Source organism: Mauremys reevesii, linkage group 9 (assembly GCF_016161935.1).
Source record: "Mauremys reevesii isolate NIE-2019 linkage group 9, ASM1616193v1, whole genome shotgun sequence".
In the NCBI taxonomy this organism is placed as follows: Eukaryota; Metazoa; Chordata; order Testudines; family Geoemydidae; genus Mauremys; species Mauremys reevesii.
Window position 1 is genome coordinate 3,863,786 of NC_052631.1, and position 14,511 is coordinate 3,878,296.

The window sequence follows — 14,511 nt, forward strand, 5'->3', positions numbered from 1 at the left end:
TGAGAAGGGAAGGTTCAGGTCAGCTTAAATTGATGTGATAGCTCAGTGCTGTTCACCCAGGAACAACTTATCCCCAGGTTCTAGGGAATACGACAGAGTGTGGCAAACCCACAGGACTTCCTGCTTCTTTCTTCGCTGCATAGCATGACCGCTTGGAAGTTCATGGCAGCAGATGAGATAGAACTCAAATTCTCCTGCTCTAAAAGCACAAGGCCCCCGCCACCTGAGTGAAAAGAGAATCATCAGAGGCAGTGTCTGGTGTAGGGCCTAGGACACACAATTAAACAGTTCTGGTACCATCCAGTAGAATGTGGTGATACAAATACACACCAGCCGGTTCATTTCAGTACAATGAAGAGGATAAAATAACCTGCCAAAACTATTTACCCAGCAGGGAATAATGACCCAGTATTTTATCATCGTCACGTAGTAACTTCACACACCCAACCTTCTCCATATGAGAGTGTGAATGAAGGAGGTTTTGGATTACAGAAATACATGGAACTAGGTTCATCAGTTTCAGTCCCCCGGGGGATCACTTTGCCTGGAACGTACCCAAAATACAGAAGGTCTTCCGGAGGCAGCAGGACTTAGACACAGCTACCAAATCCAGCTCTGCTCCCCTATCTGAGGCATGGAATCAGGCAGTCAACTTTTGAGGCATCTCTGAAACTCAGCACAAGCCTGAAAACTGGCCGGTTGGATGGGATTTGCGGTGAAAGAATCTCACGGCACTGTCCCAGCATATCGTACTCAATCAGGGGCCTTCAGCACAAAGATCAGTATGATGAAGAACTAGTCTGAAACCACCACACCTCATTTCACATGAGCCACGGACCATGCAATCTGCTTTTAAACCAGGCTTTCCTGGGCCTGAGAATGGCAGTGTGGACTGCAATGGTGTTCAGAAGGCTGATATTAAAGCAGTAGCCTGTGGGATCTGAATTCAACTTCTGGCTCTGCCGCAAACTCCTCGTGTAAGCTTGGGTACACCATTTCCCCTCTCTGTGCCTCATTTCCCCACCTGTGTTTCCTTACCCCACAGGGTGTTGGGAGGATAAACGTATTAATGATGGAGAGGGCAGATATGTCCCTAGATGGAAGGGGGATAGTGTTTGTAAATCCAAGCACTCCTCAAGAAAAGGAGATTTTTCAAACAAAAGCTCGTGTCTAAAGAAAGAACCCCATGCAGATCACTACCAGCCTCTCTCTGCTGAATAGCCTGAGAAAGGCTTTGACGGCAGCACAGACTCTCGGAAGAGCAAAGGGTCAGGCAAGCGGCGCAAACAAGCATTTGTGGCAGAAAAAAAAAAGATGAAAACGTGTCTGCAGAAGGTTCTGAAGGAGGAAGTTCTCTCTCTCCCCCCAGCTCCTTAGCGCCTGTTCTTTCCCTCACCTCATTTCTTTAGTTAAGTCCCTTCAAATATCTTGTCTCCTTGGCATTTGAGGAACTGGGTTCTTCCTCCTTAACTGAAATGCTGCCTACAGGCCTGCTTGTGAATCTCACCCAGTCTGACAAAGTGGTTTGTCTAGTTTAAAACAAGGCTAAGGCTAGAATGGTGTCGTGGGTTTTACAGGAATCAAGTGACTGTCCCTGTAAGGTGCAGCAGAGGAAAGATTAACTAGAAAGGCCCTGCAACAATAAAGATGGCTTGCCCAGTCACACAGCAGCTGTGGCATCGAAGGCAAAGACTTCCTGGGTTTCCAGCTGTCATATACACCCCGCTCCCACTTCTCCTACCTCTCGACCTCTGCTGCTGGAAGCTCGCAGCACAGAGAACTCCACAGTGGGGGCTTACCTGCCTCAGGTGAGCTGCTGCAGGAATCTTGCTCTCCCTCTGCCAGCCAGTCAGGGAAGGATTCAGATCGGATTTCAGATAGCCCGACCAGGAAGTTCAGCTGCTGCTGACTGAGAGGAACCGGGTGGGTGCTATTGTCCGTTTAGACACCCCAAAGCCGGCGAGGGGCGTTTGTCCTTCTCTCACTCTGCCTTTAGGGCTCTGGGGATTTGTCGGCTCGCGCAGCTGCTAAGTGAAAACGTTTTCTAAATGGACAGGGTAGGACTTGGGTGCAGCTGATTTCCCTCTGTTTGCCTTAGAAGGAGTGGCCGCTTTGTGACTGCTGCACACAGCCAGCCCGTAGCAGAGGAGATACTGGGACTACTGGACATGTGTCCCATGGCTCAGAGTCAGTATATGCTAGTCCCCCTGCCCGGGGCTCAAGCCACAGAAGGTAAGAGTTTGTTACCGCCTCAGCCACACAGCCCAGCTCTTCAGTCCAAGCAGCAGAGAGAGACTCATGGTTTTAGTTCTAGAGGCTGACATTACAGCAGACAGGACGGGGACAGCACACTTCCTGGGATCGGCAGCCATCACAAACTCCCCAGGTAACATTTGCCACAGCACTTCAGTGCCATTTTCAACAGTGGCTTTAGGCACATGGACACCTAACTCTCATTGAAAGTTAATGGAGCTCAGGGGTAATGATTTCAAAAAGTGCCTAAGTCCCTTCTGAAAATGGGCTCTAGGCTCATTTAGTCACTTCTACACATTACCCTTCCTCAGGCGTTTTCTGCTGTGGTATTTTACAGAGCATTTCAAACAGGCACAGGCCTGAAAGGAAACCCTGGATCCAAACACCCCCAAAGTGTAAGGGGATTTGGAATCCAGCCAGAGGGCTGTGTTTCCTACCAGGCCCCAAAGCTCTTCCTCGGAAATACAGAGTGAGGAGAGGACAATATATAAAGCAAAACACCTGGAAAGGTCCTGAAATTTTATCCAAGCAGAATTCTGCTCCCCGGCTCAGTTGCGTCAACTGTCATAAATGCATCAATAAAGCAGCCCCGTTTGCTGTCCTCACTAGGCGCTGCACATCCACCTTCAAGTGCCAGCCCTACTTAGCTGGTCTCAGGTCTGGGAGGAGGATGGTACAAGGTGGGACAGCCAGGTGCTCTGCTAGGAGAGAGGATGGACAGATGAGTGGAGCTGGTTGAAACATTTAGAAATGTTGATGAAAAAAAATACAGGTCAAAATTGTCATAAAACTTTCACCAAAATTTCATTATTTTTTTTAAACCAGCTCTGTGGTTGGTTGAAAACTCTGAAGTTTCAAAATTTCTTATCAAAATTGCACATTTCAGTTAAAAAATGAGTAACATTTCACAAACATTTTTATGAAAGATTCATCCTGTTTTACATCCATCTCCACCTATACCAAGGCCTAACAAGATCAGAAGGCTGGAAGCTAAAGCTAGACACATTCAGCCTGGAAAAAAAGGTGCACATTTTTAACAGCGAGAGTAATTAATTACAGGAACAACTTACCAAGCGCTGTAGTGTTTTTCCATTACGGGCAATTTTGAAATCAAGCCTCGATGTTTTTCTAAAAGGCTTGCTCTAGTTTAAACAGAGTAATTGAACTGAAAGCAGGAATTAATACAAGGAAGTCACATGGTTTGTGTTACGCAGGAAGTCAGACTAGATGATCATAATGGTCTCTTCTGGCCTTAAAAGTCTATGAATATAGGTAGGTCCACACGATTCCATCCAGTAAAGCGCAGAGGTACAGATGCAGAGACCTTCCCGCTTTATGTGTTCGGAAAGCACCTGGGGAGCACTACCATAATTATGCAATAACAATTATAGCGTGTCAGTGTTTGTGGGCATTGAAGAGGAAGTGAGTCCCTAGGAGGGATCTGAAAGGGTGTGGCACATCCGCACCGACAGGTCATCCCAGGTGCGGGGGACAACAAGGTGGAGCACGGAGAAGGGAACGAAGGGAGAACTGCAACTGCTGGTGGTATTGGGAAGGGAGAGGAAGACATTGCAGAATGAGATACAAGAGACAGGCCGGTCCAGGGTTGTGCGGAGCCTTGAGGGACAAGGACAGGAGTATGAGTGAGTTACAGCAGGCAGGGTGGCATCAGCGAGGGAGGAATCAGATCATCAGAGCAGCTGGCAAAGAAAGATCATCGCTGCAGTGGAACAAAGGCTGACTCAGGAGAGGCAAGAAGGATCAACTTCTGCTTAACTCCGTTCACTTTCTGGTTATCTCCTCCTAACCCAACTACCTCCCCTCTGTCCGTTTCATCCATTTCTCACGTCCTGTCTGATATGTAGATTCTGAGCTCTTTGGGACAGGGACTGACTTCTTCATTACATGTCTGTACAGTACCCAAGACAGCAGGGCCTGGTCCTTGGATGAGGTTCCTAGCCTCTGCCCCGGTGGAAATAACAAATCATCGCGGATGGGGGAGGACTAGAACATCACTCGCCCAGCAGAGCAAGGCACTGCTAACCCAAGCGATAAGGACGCCCCGTTCGCGCACCCTCTCTCGTGTATTTTTAGATTGGACGCTGTTGTAGAGGAGGCTCTCCCTGGCACTCAGCCTCCCCCTTGCCTTTCATTGAACTTGACTTTCTACCCAGCGGGGATGGCACGGGAGCTGCAGTTGACAATGAAGGGCAAACGGGAGGAAGTGAGATTGGTTACAAGTGCTAATCTAATGACAGCAGGCTCCGGATGGGGACCGGCCCTACATATTGTTCCCTACCCCAACTCGGGGGCAGCTGAAACGGGATGCTGGGATCGAGATAGAAGAACAAAACACTGTCAAGTGGCATGCGGGAGATGCCACTGCTCTGCCAGCACAGGGAGCAGGGGCATCGCCTCCAGGCAGGGCAGTCACCAGGCCCTAGGAACACCTCACTGGAGTGCGTAGTTCTTACACTTTGAGCCCCGGAGCCCCGCACTCCAGTCCTGCTGCCAGCGCTGGGAGTGGAGATCAAGGGGCAAGTTACAGGGAGAGCCACCAGTGCAGCATCGGCAGCAAGAATGCAGGGCTTCGTGGGGCTGCTTGCGCTGCTCTGTGCCTCCTGGGTGAGTGGTGAGGACGGCGGAGCAGCTGAAAACAGCACTCAACATCGAAGGGAACAAGGCGCACAGGTCACTGTGGGAAATACTAGCAGGAGAGTCACACCACCAGCTCAGGATTGCATACACAGCAGGTGGGAGACCCAAGGAGACCGTCCGCCCTCCCTGCAACCACCAGGAAGTGATCTGGAGCTCTCCCACCTATCAGATGGATGCTGCCAAATATGCATGATCTCTGTTCCTTCCACAAGGTGGGATCCCAGGCGAAGGTAAACGTCTGCACCCTCCTGCTGCCATAACTCATTTGGCCATCCGGTGGCAGCAAATGGCAGCTGATAGCACCATGCTGTGCGTGTCAAAACGGAAGTACATTTTGTTCCAGAGACAAAGCTGATTGATACCCCTGAGGAAATGTGCCTTTTTTTTTTTTTTTAAAGACAGACAGGCAGGGATATTATTAGGCGTTTCCTAATCACATTCCCATTTACCTACTCCAGGACACCTAGGTCGGATTGCTTCATCACCAGCACACCATTCCATTGCGCACGCTGCGTCCTGACACGCTCCTTTCTGACCGGAGTTTGGATGTTTAAAAATCAGCCCTGCTCCAGAAAGCAGATGGCAGCAGTTTGAGGATTATTGATTATTGCAGGATTACTGCTGGCAAAGGGAGAGCAAAGACTGACGCGGCTGTTCCAAGTGGAAGAGGCAATGCAGCAAAACAGGCGCAGAGTGGGAAATGCATAAAGAAGGATGGATTGAGAGACATCACCGAATTCTCCTTTGGCTTCTCCACTCCTTCTAAACACTTGAAAATAAAACTTGGCATTAAGGAATCTTCTTGGCTAACGTGTCCCACAAATCTTGTCCCCTCAACTCAGCCCAAGCTGGAGTTAAACTTTTTCTGAGGTTTAAAAAAAAAGTTGAATTTATTTCCCATGTTATTTTTCATTTCCATCTCCGTCTGCCAGGCTGTCAAGCACTAGGCTGTTTCCAACCCAACCAGGAGCAGAGCCCCAGAAATCTGGTGAGGAAAACGTGCTCTCTCTAGATTTCCAAGCCCAGGTTTGCAGAGATCCCAATAAGCAGCTGAACTTTAGGGTATTTGTATGAACTGCAACTCCAGAGCTACTGGAGTTTTCCCAGCACAAATCCCAACTCCTTTGAAGTTCAAAGTACTGAGCATGTTGTCTTGAGAATAAACTGCTGTTTAGTTTGCTCGTAACGCTTTAAGCAAAACTTGATTCTCATACGGAAGGAATGCAAATGCCCCTTCTATCTTGGCACCCCAGTCACTTAGCTCAATCATCTGACAATGTCCAGTTCTTCCCATTGGTGAGATTCCAAGCTATATCCAGGGATGCTTAACCCTGTGTCAGCCAGCGGGATGGACTAGATGACCTCTCGAGATCCCTTCCAGCCCTACATTTCCATGATTCTATGCATCTGCCATGTACTACTGGGATATCACTATATAAAACAGCATACCTTGCAGTGGTAGCCAGTAGTGTAGCTAGCGGGGTTAAGAGGAAGCTGCCGCTTCTCCTCAGGGCGGCAGGCGCGGCACCTGCTGGCCGGCGCTGCCATCAGCGCAGCCGGAGGGCCGTGGGGGGGGGGGGCAGCAGACACAGCTGGAGGAGCGAGGGGGCCGGCTCCTCGGCTCAGGGCTCGGCAGCCAAGCACTCCCCGCCCCCTGCTAATGCGGTGGGCCGGGGGAGGCGAAAGGGCCCCTGCGACTTTAAGGCCGCCTGGCTGGCAAGCCCCGCATGGAGCGCGCCGAGCGCCGGGAGCAGGCCGGGGACAGGCGGCGGCGCAGGACGGAAGGTGAGCCGGGGGGGGCGTCCAGTGCCTTGCCCTGGGGGGTCTGGGTGAGGGGCTCCCCAGGGCTGGGCCCGCAGGGGAGGGGCGCAGGGTGGGCTGTCGGGACGCTGGGGCTCTGGTGCGGCACAGGAGCCTGGAGTCTGGGGCAGGGGGGACGGGACCCCGTGGGTGGGGCCAGGCGGCACAGCCCGGTGGGGGATACCTCCAGAGTGCGCTGGGCAGGAGAGACTCTCCTGGGACCGCGGAGGGATGGGGGGGTATCCGCACCCCCAGGAAGCCCACAGGAGTCCTGAGCCGGTCCCAGGGTTAATCTGGGGGGGAAATGGGAGGAGCCAAGGGGGCGTGGCCAGAGGAGGAGCCAAGGGGGCGTGGCCAGAGGAGGAGCCAAGGGGGGGCCTTTTTTATGTTTGCTCCCCCTACACTGAAAACCTGGCTACGCCACTGGTGGTAGCTCGAGGTATAACTCAAGTGGCACCTCTATCCCGATTCCTGTCCATACACAAAAATCTCTAGCGCCTATGAAGTGGGGTCTACATTTGAGCTAGCTGGCTCGTTTGGGGCAGGGGGGGCGGTTGAAGCTAATGCTAGAACTAGAAATGCAAGGGGGATGCAGCTGCAGACCACAAACCCAAGTTAGCGTTACTCACCAGATGCTAATTCAATCACTCTGCTAATCCAAACACCGTGTAGCTTGAGCATGATTTCCCAGCATGGCCACTCTCACTCCAGCCGTCCGAGCTCCGGCAGAGTCACTCAAGCTCATTGAGGCAGTGAACACAATCTCATAGTGTAGCCAGCACCTCCACCAACTCTATCCTGCTACTGCCCTAATCAAACAATGGACGAGCAGACCAAAATGTTCGCAGATAGTTAGAGGTGATGGCAACTGAGGCCTGTTCAGATTTCATTTTAGCTTCTGATTTTCAGACATGAAAAATGAATGAAGGGAAGAAAGAGGGAATCCTCCCTTTCTCAGTCAAGCCAGCTCTTAAGAGCATAGGTCTGTATGTCTTTCCTAAGGTTTGTAATAGAAGTTACAGACCCAGACAATACTCTTTTTTTTTTTTGAATTGACATATCAGTATATTGAAGATCAGCTCACAATGGAAGATGTACCCTTGCCTGCTTTGCAGGTTACTATGGAGATGTCCTTTCCTTCATCTTCTGTAAACAGACGCTAGGTTGTATATAAGTCAGAAGATCTTGATCTTTGGCTGTCCAATAATTCTCCACCACTAGTGCCTCGGAGTCTACAGAGCTAGGAAGAAACTTCTGGGTGAAGGGATTTCTTCTTCCAAAATCCAGCCATAGAGCATCTGGTGGACACCAAAAGATAGGAGGTCAAAGTGGCATTTACAGGCACTTACCCTGTAAGTCCCCATAAGAGAATGAATGTATCCACTGGTTGCTTAGTTCCTGTGATCTTAAACATTTATTCCAAGAATAACTGCACCTTAGGGGAGTCCTACCAGACATGAAAGTACATATCCTCTTCCTCCACGTGCCCTCCAACACGTTTTTGGAGGCATTATTATAAATTGCTTTGAAACATGTTGGATTGGGAGAATTGGTGATGTAATCCTACGGTCTCCACCAAAGCCCACTGATGTTAGTTGAGGTCTTTCCACCAACTGCAATGGGCTTTGGATCAGGACCGTAAGTGGTTTTCCTTGATGATATCACATAGGGAAGAAGCACCAGCCTTTTGCTATAACCAGTACTGTTCTTCCTTAGCAATGTCATTATCTATTATCTGATTCCCCTTTCTCCAGGAGTCTGCATCTAACTTCCCCTTTCCAAAATCACTGACTCTTTAGAAAGTCCCGAGTTTAAACTCCTGGAATTCCTGGCCCATAATCCACTTCCTCTATACATGCTTCTTCATTTTTCATTGCATCATGCTTTAATGCAGGCAGGTGAATGTCAGCATTTTAATCCCTTTCTATTGTCCACACAGTGCTTCTCTTTCTATGAGGTTTTCAATGCAATTAGTGCTAGTGAAAGAAGCTGGGCTGGCAGTCCAAAAACCGATGAACTTTTCTGCCCAAGAGGACTGGTACAGCATGGAATGCAGCAGCGGAAATGTTCCACCAAAGTAGCCGTCCTGCAGCAACCACTCCTAGGAGTGAGACAGGAGTTTATTCGTCCTATCTCAGTCACCTCTCTCGGCCTCCCTGCTGAGACTGCAGACTAAAAGATTCCAATTAGTAGCAGCTCCAGTGGTGAATTTGCCAGTGTCCTCTAGGGACTGGGCAGACATGTGCAAGTTTCCCAGGCCACTCAGAAGCCATCAGCTCAGCGTTTGAAGGGGGATCAGGGACCTCAGGCTGCTCATCCAATCTCAGTCTCCAAACCTTGTGGGATTAGCTCAGGATTGGTCCTGACATGCACAGATGACAAGTGAACACACCCCATTGTGCCCCAGGAAAGGCTTTCCATGGGTGGGGTTTGGACCAGCCCAGCCTCCGCTATCAATCAGAGCATGCTCAGCTGAATTGGAAGCAGGCAATGGTGGGTCACTGAGGCCAGAACAGAGGCAGGACCCAGAATTCATCGTGGAAAGTGGCTCTGTTGGGCCGTTCAGATTCTGGCCAGCCAAAGCCAGTGTCACAAGGTTGAAGTACCAGGCCAAGTACCGGCAGCTCTGCCCTAGAGCCTCCACTCTGAGAGGTGCCCACTTATAATAACAAGGGTACGACATAACCCGGGGCTCTTTCAGATGAGTGCCACAGGGGACAGGCACACAAGCAGCCTGAGATGCTAAGCACCCTCAGCTGGGCAGAACTGCTAGGACAGCAGTCAACGTCCATGGGAACTACGAGTACTCAGCACCTCTGAAAAACAGGGCACTGGCTTTTTAGGGCTGGGAGGGTAGTCTGGGCAGAAATCCAAGGCATCGACGCTGGACTCTGCCAGGCAGAGCAAGCAAACATGTGGGGGCTGAGGTCAGCCGATATTTTCCATGGCAAGCACCTCAGGGGTGCTGCTTTTGTCCATCCTACACAACTGAGGCAGGGGGCCAGGGTCCTGCAAAGGTAAAGATTTCAGACCACGCAACCTGCAGATGGAGATTCATAACAAAGAAAATGCCTTTTTAAAAAATCCTTCTCTTCCCTCTTCAGATGCTCTCTCTTCAGTTATTTCCTTTGCAAAACCACAGTTATTCTGATGCATTTTTCTTCTTACATAAATATGTGGATGATTACCAGAGAAACAAATAACTGGGACAGAGCCTGTGTGAATGCTATTGAGGCAAATCACTTAATACCTCTCAAAAAAGAAGGGCGTGTCATAGACATTTGTACGGCTAAGAACTGCATTCTGCAGTCACATCACCCAGCCTCAATCTGACCAACAAGGGCTAGCCTCATGCTACACAGCCCAAAGTGACCCCTGTGAGCAAGGAGAAACCCACCCACAGCTTACAGTGGTTCACAATTAAGTGTGCTAAGGCTCCAAGTGAGAAAATTACTGAAGCACATGGTTCAGCCAATATACTCATGAAACACATGCATAACTTTACGCTCATGTTTAAAGCCGGGTGATGTCATTGAGACTGAAGCTGGTGCTAAAGGATGCTGTCCTAACTTGGGGGCCACTAGACACAAACATCTCATTGGCACTTGGACCAAGGTTTTAACTGCAAGGCTCTCCAAAGGGGAAGATTCAGGTCGCCAAAGAAGAACTCGTAGTTCCGTAACAGGAGTACAGATTAGTGGAGCCAAGATTTTTCATGCAGCATTGAGGACCGGGGCTGAACTGCAAAGTTCAGCTTCAGATGCCAGTGTCCCCCACATTTCAGAGCGGGGTTGGGACGGGACAGAAGGGGAGCTCTTAGTTTGGGCTCATCTCACAGGATCCAGCTCACATCTCTTTGGCTAAGGCAGAAACCCCTCTGAGCTCCAGAGAGAGTGAATGGCGGAGAATGCCCGTCAGAGCAGAGAGTGAGAAAACATGTTGAATTATTAACGACGCTAATGATGCAAAATAAAATATAAAACAGCTCACAAGGCAAAGGGAAGGAAGAGATTTTTGTAAGCATCCTACAAAGAGTCAGAACTGGAATGACATTCATATATCTGCTTACTGGATAAAAGCCTTTTTTGCCTTGTCAGATGTATTTCTCCCTGTTTAACCTACATTTATTTCAAGTCTTTATGTAAATATTGGCTTTGTGCCCCAGACTAGGCCAGATACTCCTGAATCAAGCCTGGCAGAAGGGGAAGCAGCTTCCAGCTTTTTAACTTGTCAATAATGAACTCGCATCTAGCCCTCCTCGCCCCTTCTCCCTATGCGGTACCTGGCTCAGGAAGTACACGGCTTTTGCATCAGTGTTTGAATCGGTTTCATGACCGTGCTTTGGACAGCTGACAGAGCTAGTTACTTTCAAGGCACAAGGTATCTCTATGGACAGCTCCCGTCAAGCTCTGTCAGAGGAGCCGAATCCCAAAATATGTTTCTCATGTGCTTGTTTTAGGATTCTCCACTCCACCAGGATTGACAACATGGTAAGAAGAGACATCGCATGGACTGGATTTAATGCTACCATATGCTAGACAGAATGAGAATCCATATTGCAGGAGACCAGCCGGTACATTTGTATGTTAACAGAAGCTTGATTGCAAATTACATTTAGTCTCAACAGCTCAGTTCACTGCACACAGATACCATGGGGGACTGTAAAGTTAGCAAGATGTGGGGGAGTATGGCTGAAATGTTGAAAAAAAGATATTTGGCTTTCCAGAGAAAACTGGAGCGGATGCCAGGAGAAAGTGGCTGTGGGATTTGTTTGCCAGGGAGAAATAATAATAGTAATAATAATTGTCTTGAGTTGTTAGTCAAATTATGAATCGTAGACAGACTTGTAATCGTCTGATGATACAAACAGCAATATCAGTCCTGTCAAATGCCGCTCTTGTTAGCTGACAGCCAGCAGGTAAATTCAGTCAGAGGAGGGGAGTTTACACCTTGGAAATTATATTCCTTGGAAATCATATGTCAGAGCAAGATGAGAAAGATGTCAGCTTGGAGAGTTTGTGTCAGTGGTTGTAATTTTGCTGGAGCTTCATAGACTGTGTATTTGGTGTATTCTGGACTTGAATGGTTCCTGCCTTGTCTAGACCGTGAGCCATGCAGCTTATATGTTCTCCTCAGGTTTATGGTTTGGAATCAGCCTAGGCTGGTGGAGACCAAAAGCTCCTCCAGCAGCTGGCGGGAAATAGTTTGGTGGCCTCAGTCCAAGTGGCCAAGGGTTCCACGTCACAAAAATCCACATCACGGTTCAATTGGTACCCACTGGCCTCTTTCTCAGCAGTCTGCTCAGGGAGGTCAAGGACTGGCTGGGCCATGGAGACCAAACTGCCCTGCCCCTGAGGCCCAATGCCAGGGTGGTGGAGGGACAGCTTGCACGGCTGCTGCCTTTGATGGGGCTGTACGGAGGCCTTCGTTCTCCAGGGTTAGCAGCCCAGCACCCTCCACGGGCACCAGTACGGTAATAGTTAGAACAAACATATTTCAAAACCCAGTGAAACCATATGAACAAAAGTGATTGACCGAAACATAATCCACATGCTGCCGGGGGGATAAGCTGATTGCCATGTGGGATCAGGAAGAAATCCTTCCCCATCCGGGTGGGATAGCGTTGCACAGTTAGCATCGTTATGTGGCATTTACGTCTTCCTCCTAAGCATAAAGAAAAATATTCTTCCCCGCCCCCCAGCATACAGCCAACCTGCAGGATTCACTGCCACTGAATGTCACCAAGTCAAATATTTGGCTGGATCATTTTATAGTCATTAATAATCTTTGTAGCTACAAGAGCAAAGAGAAGTGTTATCTAACCTCATACTTCAGGGCATCAGCCAATCACCACTGGGGTCAGGAAGGAAGCACCCCCCGCCATCATGTTTGGAATTGCACAATTAGCCCGGTGCATTATGTGGGAAGGGGTGGGGACATGACATAATTTTCATCCAAAGTATGTTACCAGCTACTGCAGAGCCAGGATACCAGACTGGAGTCTGCTCCAGTATAAAATTCCCATATTTCTACCCAGAACACAGATTACAATGTTCTAGGTTGCTTAAAGATGAATGCACCTATAGCGGTTTCTGTTTCAGAGGAGGTAACGGCAGGGTGCAATGTGTTACCTCGTAAGTTTCCATGGAAGGTAGTGCCCTGTTTTGTAGCCCCCGTGCGGCTGGCTTTCTATTTGCATGCATCAGCTGTGGTGGTAGGCTACACATGCATTTCAGACCCCTCCCCCAATTGAACTGATCGGTGAGAGTCCCTCGTTACAGACCAGGGAAAGAAACACACCACCCTAGACATCCCTTCCAGCAAAGCTGCACCTTTTCTGGGCAGGAAAGAGATACTGAGGAAGGAAGGAGGCAGGCCATGGCTCTGGGCTACTAGAATAAAATCGGCATGCCGGGGGGAGAACTGGGCCGGGAGCTCCCCACACCGCAGCTGATCCATCTGCCCTTGGCTAGGGGAGGAGCTGCTGCTGCCTGACCTGGCTTCAGCACAGCTGAGCCAGCCGAACGCAAGCTGTGTGGAAGATCTGAAAGCAAAGTTCTGTTCACAGCTGGAACTGGATGTTCACATCAAAGCCCTTTTGTTTGGTCGTTAAGGACATCACATGTTTTCCCTTTGAAAAAGCGCAATTTTCTTTTCCTTTGGCGTCGCTGTGGGGTTTTCTTTCTTTTTTTATTTCACACCCCCAAGCGAGAAAGTTGCAGTGCTGTAAAGTGACAGTGTAGACAAGCCCTTCGTTCTGGTTTTGGTCGATCTGCTTGTCCCCGGCATGACCTCAGCCTCCAAACTGGAGACAATCGCCTCTGTGGCTGATTCTGAGCTAGTTCGTTTTATTCCTCTTCTCCCCCGCAGGGTGCTGGATGGGAATCAGCTCTGGCGCTTTAGCCAATGGACCAGCTTACCACTAACACAGTGCCATTGCTGACTGGTAACGTAAGGCTGCGAGTTGGTCACGGATTCCAGGACTTCTGCAGACTGCAGGTGTGCTTGCCCCCAGGGCCAGCCCCTCCCCCCCCAGCAACAGCGGTGATCACGGGGTGTCCCCTGCCAGTGGCTCCGGTGGCCCTGGGGCTGGCAGTGACCAGCGGCACCAGTCCCAGGCTGCCTCCTGACAGTGGCGGTGGTCCCTGGTGGCCCCTGCCAGCAGCGGCACTTCTACGACCCCCCTCCCCGAGCACCAGCGGGCACCCCAGAGCCCCCCCCGGGCACCAGGAGGTGCTCTGGTGGCTCCCTCCCACCCACCCCGAGCCCCAGCAGCCCTGGGGTGCCCCCTCAAGCACCAGCTGCATCCCCAGAACACCCAAGATCTAGTCAGGGGTATACAGTAAAAGTCATGGACAGGTCACCGGCCCGTGAATTTTTGTTTATTGCCCGTGACCTGTCCATGACTTTTACTAAAAATACCCGTGACTAAAACATAGCCTTACCGCTTGGGTACAATATTGAGCCCCCAATCACAAGCAAGATCTCCCCAAGACTGACAGCCCTTTTGGTGCCATTCACCTCAGGAAGTTTGAGCATGAATGCACTTATTAGGACTCGAGTATCAGAGGGGAAGCCATGTTAGTCTGGATCTGTCAAAGCAGCAAAGAGTCCTGTGGCACCTTATAGACTAACAGACATATTGGAGCATGAGCTTTCATGGGTGAATACCCACTTTGTCAGTCCTTATTAGGACTGTAGTGAGGCATGAAAAAAAAAATCAGCCCCCTGAGTAGATAGGAAACATCGGATCTTCCCAGGGCAAATCAGCGGCCTGAATCCAAGAGACTCAAATAAGGG

The 14,511-nt window shown here is 49.8% G+C and overlaps 1 protein-coding gene across 6 annotated transcripts in view; it reads right to left on the reverse strand.

Annotated features, from left to right (window-relative positions):
• TPRG1 (tumor protein p63 regulated 1) overlaps positions 1–14,511 on the reverse strand; it is a 112,332-nt gene that overhangs the window by 76,925 nt on the left and 20,896 nt on the right. Inside the window, exon 1 of one of the 6 annotated variants that reach the window (XM_039488986.1) lies at positions 5,074–6,111. The exons of 2 other annotated variants lie outside the window; for them this stretch is intronic. The gene's annotated coding sequence lies outside the window, so the exon portion shown is untranslated. Of the gene's footprint in view, positions 1–1,741; positions 1,760–1,799; positions 2,362–3,323; positions 6,112–14,511 lie in introns of those variants that run through there. 3 more of the 6 variants (XM_039488984.1, XM_039488983.1, XM_039488987.1) reach the window with 3 other exon arrangements.